General features: G+C 44.0%; 1 protein-coding gene across 2 annotated transcripts in view; it reads left to right on the top strand.

The window, feature by feature from the left end:
* LOC127419553 (disks large homolog 4-like) overlaps positions 1–14,658 on the top strand; it is a 43,787-nt gene that overhangs the window by 9,279 nt on the left and 19,850 nt on the right. The window lies entirely within an intron of this gene.

Genomic DNA, 14,658 nt, shown 5'->3' with positions numbered 1-14,658 from the left:
TTTATATTCTTATAATCAACAACCTAAAATTGGGTCTGGGTTGCTCAGTGAATATTGACGCTGACTATCACACCTGGAGTCACAAGTACGAATCCAGGGCGTGCTGAGTGACTCCAGCCAGGTCTCCTAAGCAACCAAATTGGCCCGGTTGCTAGGGAGGGTGGAGTCACATGGGGTAACCTCCTCGTGATTGTGATTAGTGGTTCTCGCTCTCAATGGGGCGTGTGGTAAGTTGTGCGTGGATCGTGGAGAGTAGCATGAGTCTCTACATGCTGTGAGTCTCCGCGGTGTCATGCACAACGAGTCACGTGATAAGATGCGCGGATTGACGGTCTCAGAAGTGGAGGCAACTGAGATTCGTCCTCCACCACCCGGATTGAGGTGAGTAACCGTGCCACCACGAGGACTTAGAGCGCCCTGGGAATTGGGCATTCCAAATTGGGGAGAAACATTTTTAAAAAAATAATAGTTTTATATATTTCCATAGTTTTATATTTGATAATGTCATTTGCAGTGCTTCATGGGATTGTAGTTCGTGCCTTCGTGAAAGACGGTAAGTACACAGACTTGTACCTTTGACTTTATGTTGGATTTTCAAAGACTTCTTTGCCTTAAAATAAAGTCTGTAATATTGTGATGCATCTCGGAGCTGGTTGGTTTGGTTCATGCTTTACAACTCTTTAATGAAGGGTTTTTTGAAAAGTCTGTGGCAGAAATGAATTGGAAAAATACTTCCTGATCCCAGACACTGAATAAGTGGGCGGAGCACTGTTGCACTCTATTCAGTGTACTGTTAGAGATGGCTCCGCCCACTGTAGCACAGAGGGACCAATCACATCCTCTGTAAGAGTGATTGAAACACTCAGGATCCACCCCTCTCACTCAGACAAGCTTTCAAGGATGTTCAATAGGAGAGAATTTGAGATTTCCGTCATGTGATCATAAAGTTCAATGGAATTGCACCTCACAGGATTTATTAAAGATTTGGAAAACTCTGCAAACTCACATGGCTTGCATACTCTAACATTACAAAAAGCCAAAAATAAATAAAAGTTTTGTCTGGTAATATAGTGAATGGCAACAGAGTCCACCATGACTAGCCTAAGCATTTAGTCCAGTTAACCAGTTAAAACACTTTTTTCTTAAGGCGCGGTCACGCATACCTTTGCACGGCGAAATAGTCATCTCAATGGGAAATCCGCACGATGGATTTCGCCTCGAGTTCAAGTTTGGTGAACTCTGACAGGCGAATTCGCCATGTTGACCAATAGGAAGTCGCTTGGTTTGGTGGCGACCTCTGTGTGGGCGGTGCTTCATACTCAAATACACTGAATATTCACGATGTACGAAGATATCAGCGGCGAGTTTCTTTTAACTCAAGTCTCACTGAGTATAAAGTGCACAATTCAAAAGAGCTGCATGACAATTATATTTTTGCTGGTTTCACATGCACGCAACGTCCGCCCATGCCATCTTCGCCCGTGGGATTTCGCCGTGAGAAGGTATGTGTGACCGCACCTTTAGGCCACGTCCACAGTAATCCATTTTCATTTAAAAGCTCCGTTTTCAGTTTCCTAACATCATCGTTTTCCAAAGTACACAGTTAAGCAGTAAGTGATTTTAATTTCATGGAAAGGTCTCCCTGAAAGATATGGATAAATGTTGTGAGATATCTCACCATTCTCTGTGACAGCTGTAGACTCTGTAAACAGCAAACAAAAATGTGTCCGCGGGCCACAGTCTCTGACGATTCCTGCCTGTCAATCATTTTGCGTGTTCTCATAGTGATGTAGTTGAAGCGGATCATTGAGGCTTAATGCCATTTTCATATTCTTAATGTTTGTCAGTTGAGGGCGCTATTGTGCTACTGTTGTATTTGACAGCCATGGGAACACACAATGCTACTCTACTGCTCGGTTTTGGTCTCAAAATTATCTTTGGAGGGCGGGGTTTTGAATAGAGGGGGCGTGGCTAATTCAATGTTCTGGTGAAAATTCCAGAACGCTAAAATCAATTACAGCACCTTTAAAATGAACTTAAGTGATGCAATTCTAGAACATCTTGTCACAATTTGATTTTATTGTGTTCTGTCAGAAAACTGTTGTCTCTTGCGTAATAATAATAATAATAATAATAGTTGTATTTATATAGCACCTTTTAGCGATTAAGCAGAGAGTGCTTCACAAAACATATAATGAAAAACACACACAGTAAAACACATGCACATGTGATAGAAGCAAGTCTATACAAATGAGGTTTTAAACTAGACTTAAAAACAGACACAGATTCACCAGCTCTAATATCCCAGGACAGGCTGTTCTATAATCGAGGGGCGTTCACTACAAACGCTCTGTCGCCTTTGTTTCTGGATCTTGGAACAGCCAACAGTTCACGACAAGAAGATCTAAGAGGTCTAACTGTTTGGAAAGGTCTTAAAAGTTCTGCTAAATATTCTGTTGCACAAACCATGTAATGCTTTATATGTAGTTAATAATAATAGAATACAACCTTACTTCTTACTAAATACTGTGCACTATATGCTGTATACTGTCTACTAAACCTCATGGCGTCCACTGCTCTGTTGTATACTACACATGCTGTTCAGAATGTGCATACTATATACTGCAGGAGTAGTATGAGTAGTGGGCTGCAGATAGACACATTACAATCACACAGCACCTGTCTCTCTCTCTCATGAACTCACACTAGCAAACATACTACCATGGTGACGGTATGGATGGTTTCCATAGCAACAAGACCACTTAATGGGAGGAGGAGAGAGGGAGAGAGTTAGTTACTGTATCCTAAAGCACTGTTTCAACATTTTACAATTGTGTAACTGATAAAAGTTCTTCAGTATTCTCACTGGATTCCCACCCCGTTTCATTTAAAGCTGATCATTATTCCCCACAGCAGGCAGTTTATTTATGTGTGTCAGTGTGAACGCACCTTCAGAGATTTTACTCTTAATGGAGAGAGACAGTTACGGACCTTGTTCACACTGCAGTTAAATCCAGTTGTCACTTCTGTTCTACAACACAATGGATAATTTGAAAACATTATGTAACCAAACCGTGATGTGCAGGTTACTATTTTTGATTCCCATAAATGATAAACTGCATCTTTAAGCAGTTACATTTTAGCAGAGACTATTTAGCAGAGACGGGTCACTTCTATTAAAATGAATGGGAGAAACTGGAACGCCCATCGGACAACAGATGTAGAAAGAAATTCCCGCCACAAGTAATGCTGTGAAATTACCTACATGGTTCAAGTTATGTTCAATTCAAAATGTCAATATGTCATATTTCTATTTCAAAATATGTTTCCGAGAATGTTTATTTAGGTTTTAAAATATTGTAATCTGTACAAAAACAAAGATAATTTTATGTTTATGACCAAAATATACCATATGAAAATTAACCAGTTTTAGTAATAAACCAGGTAATAGTTGCAGTAACCATAGTTTAACCATGCTATTTTTAGTAAAAACATAGGCGGTAACCACAGAATTAACCACTGTAATAGTTACTACAATATTAGTCTATTAAAACCATGCTTACTATATGGATACTACAGTATAGAGTATTATAGCATATCAAAACCATAGTTTCTGGGGGCCTGGCTAGCTCAGTGGTAAAGACGCTGGCTACCACCCCTGGAGTTCGCTAGTTCGCTAGTTCAAATCCCAGGGTGTGCTGAGTGACTCCAGCCAGGTCTCCTAAGCAACCAAATTGGCCCGGTTGCTAGGGAGGGTAGAGTCACATGGGGTAACCTCCTCGTGGTCGCTATAATGTGGTTCTCGCTCTCGGTGGGGCATGCGGTGAGTTGAGCGTGGTTGCCGCGTTGGATGGCGTGAAGCCTCCACACGCACTATGTCTCCGTAGCAATGCGCTCAAGCCACGTGATAAGATGCGCGGGTTGACGATCTCAGACGCAGAGGCAACTGGGATTCGTCCTCCGCCACCCGGACTGAGGCGAATCACTATGCGACCACGAGGACTTAGAGCACATTGGGAATTGGCCATTCCAAATTTGGAGAAAATGGGGAAAAATCAAAAAAAAAAAAACAGTTTTTTTCTGCAAAAAACATGGTGTGACAAGGAGGCCGGGCCTGAATCAGATAAAGGGGAGCTGGAGACGCCAGTTTGGGAGAGAGAGAGACGCACGTGGCCGTGCTGCATGTGTGTGTGTTATGTTTATGTTTGTTTTATGTGGAGTTTTACATTAAACTTTATTTTTATTGGTCAGCTGGTTTCTGTCTCCTCCTTGCCCGTTTATTAACTGTTACAGTGGTGCCAAAAACCGAGAGGGAGGAGGGATGTGCTGTCCTGGAGTTCTCCGAGAAGGGGAGGAATTGTTCCGTCTGCCAGGGGTCGGAGGGCTCACTGCCGTCCGCTGGGGGAGGAGCGAGCTGTCGTCTGCCAGAGGGCGGAGGAGCGGTTGAGAACTGGGCAATAGCGTGTCCGGGAACCGACATGCAAGTTTTTTCCTCTCTCTCCTCTCTCTCTCTCTCTCCCTCTGCTCGCCCTTTCCCTCTCCCCACGCCTCCCCTCGTCTCTCCTCCAGGTTCCCAGGAGGCGGGGTGGACCACCGGCTGACAGAACGGCTGGAAGGGCAGCGTCTCACTTCCAGAGATGGGGGGGGGGAGTAAGTCAGTCTGGTGGCATCCCGGCCTGAATCGGGTGGGGGAGGAGTGTGATGAGGAGGGCATGTCTGGGCCATGAGGGTGCAGGGCCAGCACTGAATCAGATGATCAGCAGGAGAGTGAGATAAAGGGGAGCCGGAGATGCCAGTTCGGGGGAGAGAGAGAGATGCACGCGGCCACGCTGCATGTGTGTGTGTTTATGTTTGTTTTATGTTGAGTTTGATATTAAAACCTTACATTGACTGGTCAGCCGGTTCCCGCCTCCTCCTTGCCTGTCCTTTAACTGTTACACATGGTCACTACAGTCATGATTATTACAATATTACTATTTTACAAAAAAAGCCATGATAACCACATTACTATGTTTGTGAAGCATTAAGTTGTTCTAAATGCCATTGACTTTCTTCAACATACAATTTACAACAACTACCAAACACTTCCTTTAAGTAAATTGTGATTTATTCATATTATTACAGTTTGTGAATGGTGGACTTTTTGAATTGGGCACGAGACTATTTAAATTTATCACTCACACGGAAACGTTAAACTGATTATAGCAGCGTGCGCATGAGGTGGTAGCGAGAGAGGTGAGCCTCTTTTACCTCACGACAAATTATATCAATAACTTATAATAACTTATTAACATGTATTTAATAATAACATTTAAGTGTAAGTTACCTTTAGATTGAAATTGAAGTTTAAAAATAGGCCTACGAGTGCTGCAAATGCCGGTTATTCAGATTTACATGAATTGTAGACAACGTAATTTTAATACAAAATTGCGAATTATAAATAGATATGAAGATACACCACTGAGTCTTATCCTGTTTTATGTGATTTGTAATAATTTACTTTTAAAAGATGTACCGTATGTGACAAAAAATATATATTTTTGAGAACGGCATACAAACGTTATGCTAGCTAGATGGAATGTGCTAGTGAAGAGCCTTACATTTGAGAGAGAGAGAGAGAGTGTAATGATGGCAGACTGGAGAAGGCAGGATCCAAATGTAGTTCTTAATAAAAACTCAGGAAAAACACAAAACACTAGAGATAACACACAGCACATTACAGACTGAATTAACAGAACAAGAACCGACAATGAACAGAGGAAAACACAAGGATTAAATAAACAAAGAACTAATGATGAAACGAGGGACACCTGACACTAATGAACAATAGACATACATAGGGACACCTGGTGGTTGCCCGAGTAATCCTTACAGAGCCCCCACCTAAGGAGCGGCTCCAGAAGCTCCTTAACACATAAAAGCAAAAAAAAGTTCATGGGAGAAGCAGGAGGCGGAAGCCCAGGGGGCGGAGGTACAAGAGGCAGAGGCTCAGGGGGTGGAGCTGCAGGAGGCAGAGCCAAAGGAGTCTCAGGGAATGGAGTCCCAGGAGGCAGAACTGCAAGAGGTGGAGGCTCAGGGGGCGGAGCCGCGGGAGGAGGAAGCTCAGGGGGCGGAGCCGCGGGAGGAGGAAGCTCTGGAGATGGAGCCTAAGGAGGCAAGGGTTCAGGTGACGGAGCCGCAGGAGGCGGAGACTCTGGAGATGGAGCCACAGGAGGCAAGGGTTCAGGTGGCAGAGCTGCAGGAGGTGGAGACTCAGAGGATATGGCAGCTGTGGACCTAGAGGGCTCAGAGGTCAGAGCTGCTGGGGAGAGCAAGGCACTAGGGGATTTAAAGGGCAGAGCCATGGAAGACAGAATCTCAGGGAACTGGACAGGAGTGTTCAGGAGCGCTGGCAGTGACTGGGAAATGGCCTCCATGGCTGGGAGTGCTGGCAGCGACTGGGTAACGGCCTCCATGGCCGTGAGCACAGGCAGTGACAGAGAAACGACCTCCGTGGTCGTGAGCACAGGCAGTGACAGGGGAACGGCCTCCGTGGCCGTGGGCACTGGAAGTGACAGGGGAATGACCTCCGTGGTCATGAGCACAGGCAGTGACAGGTGAACGGCCTCCGTGGGCACTAGCAGTAACAGGGGAACGACCTCTGTGGTTGTGAGCACAGGCAGTGACAGGGGAACGGCCTCTGTGGTCGTGAGCACAGGCAGTGACGGGAACGACCTCCATGGCCGTGGGCACTAGCAGTGACAGTGGAACGACCTCCGTGATCGTGAGCACAGGCAGTGACAGGGGAACGACCTCCATGGCCGTGGGCACTGGCAGTGACAGTGGAACGACCTCCGTGATCGTGAGCACAGGCAGTGACAGGGGAACGGCCTCTATGAACGTGAGCGGTGGCAGCGACAGGGGAACAACCTCTGTGAACGTGAGTGCTGGCAGTGACGGGAACGATATCTGTGGCCGTAAGCACTGGCAGCAACTGGGAAGCAGGAGCCCTTCTCCTCCTCCTCTTTCAGACGGCCAGGAGCACTGCTGTGGGAACAGCCTCAATGACCAAGAATGCCGTCACTGGGACGGATGAAGCTTCAGCATCTGGCTCTGGGACGGGCAAGGCTTCAGGTGTTGGCATGTTGACCGTGGCAGGCGTGGGCGCTGGCTCATTGACCGTGGCAGGCATGGGCGCTGGCTCTGGGACGGATGAGGCTTCAGGATGAACAGAGGAACACTAATGAACACAACGACCAATGAACAAAGACCATAAAAAAGAACTACAAAACCCAATAAAAAATGAAAGACACGAAATGAACAATAAACATACATAGCAACCCCTGGTGGTGGTGTATGTGAGTGTATGTGTGTATGAGTGCATGTGTGTGAGTGTAGGTGAATGTGAGTGCATGTGTGTGTAGGTGTATGTGAGTATGTATGTGTGTGCATGTGTGTGTGAGTGTAGGTGAGTGTGTGTGTGTACGTATGTGAGTGCATGTGTGTGAGTGTATGTATGTGAGTGTATGTGTGTGAGTGTAGGTGTGTGTGTATGTATGTGTGCATGTGTGTGAGTGCATGTGTGTGAGAGTGCATGTGTGTGTGTGAGTGAGTGTATGTATGTGAGTGCATGTGTATGTGAGTGTATGTGTGTGTGAGAATGTGTATGTGTGTGTGTGAGTGCATGTGGGTGAGTGCATGTGTGTGAGTGTGTTTATGTATGTGTGTGCATGTGTGTGAGTGCATGTATGTGAGTGTATGTGTGTGTGAGTGCATGTGTGTGAAAGTTCATGTGTGTGTGTGTGTGTGTGTGTGTGTGAGTGTGTATGTGAGTGCATGTGTGTTGAGTGTATGTGTGTGTGAGTGCATGTGTGTGAAAGTTCATGTGTGTGAGTGTGTATGTGAGTGCATGTGTGTTGAGTGCATGTGTGTTGAGTGTATGTGTGTGTGAGAATGTGTATGTGAGTGCATGTGTGTTGAGTGTATGTGTGTGTGAGTGCGTATGTGAGTGCATGTGTGTTGAGTGCATGTGTGTTGAGTGTATGTGTGTGTGAGTGTGTATGTGAGTGCATGTGTGTTGAGTGTATGTGTGTGTGAGTGTGTATGTGAGTGCATGTGTGTTGAGTGTATGTGTGTGTGAGAATGTGTATGTGAGTGCATGTGTGTTGAGTGTATGTGTGTGTGAGTGTGTATGTGAGTGCATGTGTGTTGAGTGTATGTGTGTGTGAGTGTGTATGTGAGTGCATGTGTGTGAGTGTATGTGTGTGTGAGAGAATGTGTATGTGAGTGTATGTATGTGAGTGTGTGTGTGTGAGTGGAATCGTCTCTCTCGCGGCGGCAGCAGGATGAGTCTCCTCGTGCACCGGTCGTGTTAATAACTGATTTCTGTGTTTCTCGCGGCTTATTTTGCTCTTCATGACTCCGGATGAAGAAAAACACGATGAAACGACACTGACGAACCGAGACTGTGATCATCTTCATCTGTCATTTTCGTTTATTACCTTCATCATCATCCTCCTCTCTTAATGAAGCGGATCCTCTTTGAACTCATTCTCTCCTTCTCGGACTCTTGATTGATTCGCGTCGGTTCTGTTTGATTCGGTATTGGTGTGAATGTGTGTGTGTGATGTAATCCCGCGGCTCTGACGTCATGTTCATGTCGGTTTGGTACGCGAAGAAGATGGGTCGAAGATTCATCAGCAACGTGCGCAGAGCCAAGAGAGACAGACAGCGAGTGACGGTGAGACAGCTGTGTGTGTGTGTGTGTGTGTGAGAGAGGGTGAGTGAGTGAGTGAGTGAGTGAATGTATGAGTGAGTGTGTGTGAGTGAGTGTGTATGTGTTAGTGAGTGAGTGTGTGTGAGTGAGTGAGTGTTTGTATGAGTGAGTGTTTGTATGAGTGAGTGAATGTATGAGTGAGTGAGTGTGAGTGAGTGAGTGAGTGTGAGTGAGTGAGTGAATGTGTGAGTGAGTGTGTGTGTGTGTGTGTATATGTGTGAGTAAGTGTATGTGTGAGTGTGTATGTGTGAGTGAGTGAGTGTTTGTATGAGTGAGTGAGTGAATGTATGAGTGAGTGTGTGAGTGAGTATGTATGTGTGAGTGAGTGAGTGAATGTATGAGTGAGTGAGTGAATGTATGAGTGTGTATGAGTGAGTGAGTGAATGTATGAGTGTGTATGTGTGAGTGAGTGTGTATGTGTGAGTGAGTGTGTATGTGTGAGTGAGTGTTTGTTTGTATGAGTGTGTGTGTGTGTGTGTGAGTGAGTGAGTGTGTGTGTGTGTGTGTGTATGTGTGAGTAAGTGTATGTGTGAGTGTGTATGAGTGAGTGAGTGAGTGAGTGTGTGTGTGAGTGAGTGAGAGTGTGTGAGTGATTGAGTGTGTGTGTGTGTGTGTGTGTGACTCTTTTATTCCTCCATAAGTACTGCAGCGGATGGTAATACCATGACACTTTGATGTATAGCCTGGTACTGAATGATTAGCAGACCATAATGATAGTGTCCTTTGGTATATGCACCACGGCAACCATCAAAATGCCATAGTTACTACACCAAAAAATTAAATAAATCAATGACGGACAGATTGTGGAGCTTCTTACACTCTTTAAAGGAGATTACATTGGTATCCATAATGATTCTGTGTATTAATTTATGATTTTAAACAATAACTGTTGGTACTATGGTATTTTGGCAGACACTTTGTTGTCAGAGGGGGATTTTTGTAAGGTGTCACATATTTTTATCGTGAGCACATGTAGTTTTTTCTGTGTGTTTGTGTACCTTGTTCATAGTTGCCAGATTTCTGCTGAGCACTGCATCGTTTCCATGGTAACCAGTGTGATGGTGTGATGCAGACTATGTGAATGTTGTCATGGCAACTGAGCAGCATAATCACTGTGATGCAATGAGTTACTGCTGTAAGAGTGTGTGTCCAGTAACACATCCCACTCTTTCAAACCCTCACATCAGCTGTGTTCTTCATTTTAATGCACAGAGCAGAAAGATGGAGTGTGATACAGGGAACAGTGAAAACTAGTCACTGAACCAGGTTATAACATGTTCACGAACATTACAATTGAAAGTGTATATTTTAGGTGCTGTAACTGACTATTTATTGAAGCTGTTCTGCATTTTTAAACACTAGATCATTTTAAATTGTCCTGCAGTTTGACAAGTTAATATACAGTGCATTCAGAAAGTATTCAGACCCCTTTATTTTATTCACATTTTATGTTGCAGCCTTATGCTAAAATACTAAAAAAGTATTCACATCAATTTACACTCCATACCCCATAATGACAAAGCAAAAAACTGAAATCTCACACTGACATAAGTATTCAGACCCTTAACTCAGTACTTAGTTGAAGCACCTTTAGCAGCGATTACAGTCTCAAGTCTTTTTGGGTATGATGTGACAAGCTTTGCACACCTGGATTTGGGGATTTTCTGCCATTCTTCTCTGCAGATCCTCTCAAGCTCTGTCAGGGTGGATGGGGAGCATCGGTGGACAGCCATTTTCAGATCTCTCCAGAGATGTTCGATTGGGTTCAAGTCCGGGCCCTAGAGTTGTCCTTAAGCCACTCTTGCATTATCTTGGCGGTGTGCTTAGGGTCATTGTCCTGTTGGAAAGTGAACCTTCGGCCCAGTCTGAGGTCCAGAGCGCTCTGGAGCAGGTTTTCATCAAGGATATCTCTGTATTTTGCTGCGTTCAGCTTTCATTCAACCCTGACCAGTCCCCCAGACCCTGCTGCTGAAAAACACCCCCACAGCATGATGCTGCCACCACCATGCTTCACCGTTAGGATGGTATTGCACAGGTGATGAGCGGTGCCCAGTTTCCTCCAGACATGACGCTTGGAATTGAGGCCAAACAGTTCAATCTTCATTTCATCAGACCAGAGAATCTTGTTTCTCACAGTCTGAGAGTCCTTTAGGTGCTTTTTTATGTGTCTTGCACTGAGGAGAGGCTTCCGTCTGGCCACTCTGCCATAAAGCCCAAATCAGTGGAGTGTTGCAGTGATGGTTGTCCTTCTGCAAGTTTCTCCCATTTCCACACATGATCTCTGGAGCTCAACCAGAGTGACCATCGGGTTCTTGGTCACCTCTCTTACCCTTTTAAGGCCCTTCTCCCCCGATTGCTCAGTTTGGCCGGGCGGCCAGCTCTAGGAAGAGTCCTGGTTGTCCCAAACTTCTTCCATTTAAGAATTATGGAGACCACTGTGCTCTTGGGAACCTTCAATGCAGCCGAAAAAATGTTGTAGCCTTCCCCAGATCTGTGCCTCGACACAATCCTGTCTCTGAGCTCTGCAGGCAGTTCCTTTGACCTCATGGCTTGGTTTTTGCTCTGATATGCATTTTCAGCTGTAAGACCTTATATAGACAGGTGTGTGCCTTTCCAAATCATGTCCAATCAATTGAATTTGTCTACAGGTGGACTCCAATCAAAGTGTAGAAATATCTCAAAGATGATCCAGAGAAATGGGATGCACCTGAGCTAAATCTCAAGTGTCATAGCAAAGGGTCTGAATACTTATGTCAGTGTGATATTTCAGTTTTTCTTTTAATAAATATACAAAGTTATCAAAAATCTGGTTTTTGCTTTGTCATTATGAGGTTTGAAGTGAATTTATTTAAAAAAAATATAAATAAAACTCATTTAAAATGTATATTGAATTTAAAATTAAGACAAGAATAATAAAATTCACACATATATAGGCCTGCGTACTTACCTGCATATTAACCAAATGATTTTGCATTAAAGGGACAGTTCACCCAAAAATGAAAATTCTCTCATCATTTACTCACCCTCATGTCATCCCAGATGTGTATGACTTTCTTTCTTCTGCAGAACATAAATTAAGATTTTTAGAAGAATATTTCAGCTCTGTGGGTCCAGACAATGCAAGATAATTTTTTTTACTATAAATTTCCACTTTCACATTCAGCCACCTACTGGTCGGAACTGGTCAAAGGTGAAGATTTATAGTAAAAAAGGACTTGAATATTGATCTGTTTCTCACCCACATCTATCATATCACTTCTGAAGACACGGATTAAACCACTGGAGTCTTATGGATTACTTTTATGCTGCCTTTATGTGCTTTTTGGAGCTTCTAAGTTCTGGTCACCATTCACTTACATTGTATGAACCTACAGAGCTGAAATATTCTTCTAAAAATCTTCATTTGTGTTCTGCAGAAGAAAGAAAGTCACACACATCTGGGATGGCATGAGGGTGAGTAAATGATGAGTGAATGTTCATTTTTGGGTGAACTGTCCCTTTAAAATACTTTTTAAAAATGTGAATGCTTGGAGCCTGTATAATTTCAGTTGGTAGATCCAGCTCTTTGGGTCATAGTGGCTAATACATAATGATATTTCAAAAGGTCATCATTTGAAGACCAAAAATAACGATTCAGAACTTATTGTGATGGACAGTTATGGTTAGACTGCATGCATAATAAATATATAATAATTAATTGTTCTTGAAAATAGCTTTAGATGAGTTATAGCATGCTACACTGTTGACACTGCTTAAATCATATAACTGCTGAACATCTCAGCCATATGCAGTATACAGGAAACATGTTCAGATTACTTCAGAATTGACATAAAAGAAGAAAAAAATGAGATTGTGGGGATTTTGATGCTTATTAATTTAGATGGAGTCTAATTTTGGACTCATGAATATTTAACAGCTGCAAATGCAACTGAAGTGTGTGTGTGTGTGTGTGTGTGTGTGTGTGTGTGTGTGGATAAAAGTCATTCAGAGTTTTGAAAGTCATCAGACTGCACGAGACAGCACACACACACACGTTTGTGGTGTGTGTCTGTGTGTGTGAGTGAATGAGTGTGTTTGTGTGTGTGTGCGTTTGTGTGAGTGTGTGTGTTGTGCATGTGAGTGTGTGTGCGTGCGTGTGTAATATCTTGCTGGTGGACATTTGGCCTGTAATGAGGCTGACACTGTTACCATGGAAATCCTAGTTGCCAAGGAAACTGGATTTTCCCAGAGGACTGAACAGCTGTTGCCATGCAGTATCCTTAGCAACCAAAAGCCACACCCACACTGAGCTCTGATGGGCTTGAACTGTACCAGTGTCTGGTAAAACTAAGATAAATTAGTTATATAATAAGAAATATTTAATATTCTGCGCTAGTGACCAAGAGATTTCATGTGACTGAAGCTCTGTGAACATCCTCAGATCATGCTAGAGAACATGATCATCAGGTTTTTATTCATGCTGTCATTAAAATAAACACAAAGACATTCTCATTCTTGTTCACTTTTCAGTTCAACTTTTCATTCCAGTTGTTATGCTGATGATAGAATTTGTAATGAATATGTGTGTATTATATTAGTAAGGCACAATTGCACTGTATATTATAACTGTCTGTCCTGTCTCACTTTCTGTCTCTCTCTCTATCCATATGACAGAGATATCCATAAGATCTGTGCATCATGTGACCACTAAACTCCCTCCAGCTCTGTAACAGCTGAACCCAACAAATGACTTTCATTAAAGTTAAGAATCGGCTGAATGTGCTCACAGATAGACAGGATGGTAATTATACAGCATCTCTCTCTCGGGATGATTAGGAGAGTGGTAGCGAGGACAGTTTGTTTCTGTGGTCTGCTTCGACCCATTTCTTTATTTTCAATTGTGTCAATTCTGAAACTCAGACTTCTGCAGGTTGATAATTTAGTTGACATGCTGCATTTGATCACTGTCATCATTTGCTCACCCTCATGTCATTCCAAACCTGTATAACAGAAGCAGTGATGTTAAGGTGTGGTCACATTTACCTTTGCACGGAGAAAAACTGCGGGTGAAGATGTGCGGGCGGATGTCAAGATGTGTGGAACCAGCAAAAAAACGAAATGCCAAACCACCTCCTTTTTAATGCTGCACTTCATACTCTGTGAGAGTGAAGTTAAAAGAAACTCGCCTCTAAAATGATATCCTTGTCCATCGTGAATATTCAGTGTAAATATTCATTTTTGGGTGAACTGTCCCTTTAAGCACCGGAGGGTGTTGTTCCTGCATCTACCAGCAGGAGCTAACACCCTGTCTACACCGGACGTGAGCGTCACGTCATGTCAGAAGTAACAGAACCCCATCATAATCAATGATGCTGTCTACACTGGAAGCATCCGTCGTGCCGACAATAAACGGATGTCCCGTTCCATTTTGCTCTGCACGCGCTGGAGCTACTACACAAATTAAACATTTTAGAATGTTTGTGTTGACGCGTTCAGTGTAGACAGCCTTAAGCCGTTGCGTCGCGTCAGTGGACACGCCCAGTGTAGACCAGGTGTTACGGGAACCTGCTAATCAGCCAATTCCTGTCCCCCTGACATATACAGCCTCCAAATGCAACATTTTCCAGTATTTGGATGCAGCTGGCATGACGCAGTGCCCTGAGGCTGTCTACGACTGAATGCGTCGAAATGAACATTCTAAATGATGTGCAGCTAACACGGACCAATCAGCTATGAGCTCTCAAGGCTTCACTTGAGTAACAGTTAAATAGGAGAATAGGAGGAGCCGTTGCTGTCCATCAGGGGACTGAGGAGTCACTGCCGGGAGCTGGAGGAACCGCTGCCGTCCGCCAGGGGACTGAGTCGCCACTGCCGGGAGCTGGAGGAACCGCTGCCATCCGCCAGCAAGCGGAGGACTCGCTGCC

Source organism: Myxocyprinus asiaticus, chromosome 28, assembly GCF_019703515.2.
Source record: "Myxocyprinus asiaticus isolate MX2 ecotype Aquarium Trade chromosome 28, UBuf_Myxa_2, whole genome shotgun sequence".
NCBI classification, from domain to species: domain Eukaryota; kingdom Metazoa; phylum Chordata; class Actinopteri; order Cypriniformes; family Catostomidae; genus Myxocyprinus; species Myxocyprinus asiaticus.
Note: the sequence above shows the minus strand (reverse complement) of the source record. Positions and strands in the feature narration are given on the sequence as shown.